The following is a 2,026-nucleotide window of genomic DNA, read 5'->3' on the forward strand; positions in this document are numbered from 1 at the left end:
CCCCCCCCGCTTTGCTTCGGCCATGGGTATATAAAAAATCATCCAAAAGTTATAGCACATTAGGAAGTAGAAACTTCGATGTTAGAGGTGCAAATAAAACTGACTTATTTTTCGACTCGGAGATTATCGCATGATATCCTTTCCCTACTGAATTATCATATGCATTGATGAGTCTATCAGGGTATGCTGCACTAAAATAAACCATGAAGAGAATGTGAAACCAAAATCTAAGAACAGAGCTATACACACCCAGAACCGGAGGTGACCATATGGAATGGAAGTAAACAACATAGAACATGATAGTTTGTAGGGCCCAAAACTATCAGGTCGATAGCAATTGCAGAGGTTAGAAGGACAACTATTAATCGTCGAAGCCAAATAGAAAGTACAGCCATACACAGTGCAACAAATGGGATATAGCATACTACATAGGTACATGTGCCCTATTCTGGTAACCACATTTTCTTGTAGGAAGCAAAGCGATGGAGCTAACTGGAGCAGGTTTTTCGTATCTGCAAACCTATATATAGGAAAAGGAATGTAAGAAAAAAAAACATAGTAGGGCTCTTTGATTTGAGGCACATAGTAAAAGCCCGTTAGCATAGTTTGATGAATAAAGTGTTCAGTTAACGCCACCATGCACTTTTTGATGCAATCCTACTTCTGACTAATGAGTGGTATAACATGTACCGAGTGAAAACTGAAATCAAAATAAGACTTTTGAATGGCATTGGTTTTGAATGATTAAGAGAACTGTTGACCTTTGTTGCGCATGCAAGTGGCGGTAGCTAGATTTGTTAAATATCTTGCTGCTGGTAAAGACTATGGTGAGCTTATTTATCTTTCCCTGTTGTGCTGGTAAAGACTATGGTGAGCTTATTTATCTTTCCCTTTTGTGCCTGTACAAAGCTGTTAGAGTACGTAAGGGGCCTATTGGGCCTGGGCAGGTGCCATAGCCCATTAGTGTTAGGGTTAATTAGAGATAAAGGTTGCTTGCTTAGAGGTGAAGTAAGCCTTGTTTGCAAGTCAAGTAAACCTCTATATAAGGAGAGGAGATGTATTAATCTAATCAAGCAAGAGATTAGAAGGAAATCCCTTCCCTCTTGCCCAGCCGTGGGCAAGGCCCCCAGCCGGCCTCCTCTTGCTCTCGCAGCCCTAGCCACCGCCACAATATCCGTATGAACAGTACCCACGGGTACTGTAGCACGCAAGCAGCCCCGTCAGCCACCATCGCTCCCCTCTGCCACATAACAATCTGGTATCAGATCTTAGGCCTTGATCCACCCCCCCCCTGCCACCCCCTGCTGCGGCGGTCATGTTCCTCACCACCATAGCCATGGCTAGTCCTAGTTCACTCGCCGCGCCTCTGGTGTTCACCACCACCACAGCCACCGTGGCGCCACTACCTACACATCAGTCTGCGCCTTCCCCGGAAGCCTTCAACGCGTTGAGGGCGGCCATCTACCATCTACGGCCTGCAGTGCCAGATGGGGGAGTTGTCGGCGCGCCAAGTGGTCGTCACGAGCCGAACGTCGCCCTCCACACCACCGCCTATACCGTATGGCCTGCTAGGGTTCGGGGGCATCCCGACCCTTCCGACGTCGGTTTCGGTCATTTCGGAGGTCTTCTCTACACGGCAGGTCCTGCCTACGAGTTCAACACCTAGGTCATTCCCACAACCAGTCAACTGGGTGCCCCCACAACCGGCCAGCGGGCTCCTGACCGCCAAGGAGAGCAATAGTCCGGCACCGCTTTCCTCCTCTCCTTCACCGATCCCGTCATTCATAGCCCCCAACCTTGTGCCGCCACAACAACACTATGATGGCGTCTTCTATGGGGGCGTGGATGGCATTCAAGCAACGGTGTCGAATGCAGGCAGCGGTGCACTGCCTCCTAGCGCGCCGGCAGGGCCAGCGCCCCATCTTCAAGCGGCAACGCCCAATCGTCCCTGCAGCGACAATCTTGTAGCAGCTCGTGGAGAGGAAGGCGATTGCACGGGCGAGTGGCTACAAGGTGTCTGCAGCAG

Source organism: Sorghum bicolor, chromosome 2 (genome assembly GCF_000003195.3).
Source record: "Sorghum bicolor cultivar BTx623 chromosome 2, Sorghum_bicolor_NCBIv3, whole genome shotgun sequence".
Taxonomy (NCBI): Eukaryota; Viridiplantae; Streptophyta; class Magnoliopsida; order Poales; family Poaceae; genus Sorghum; species Sorghum bicolor.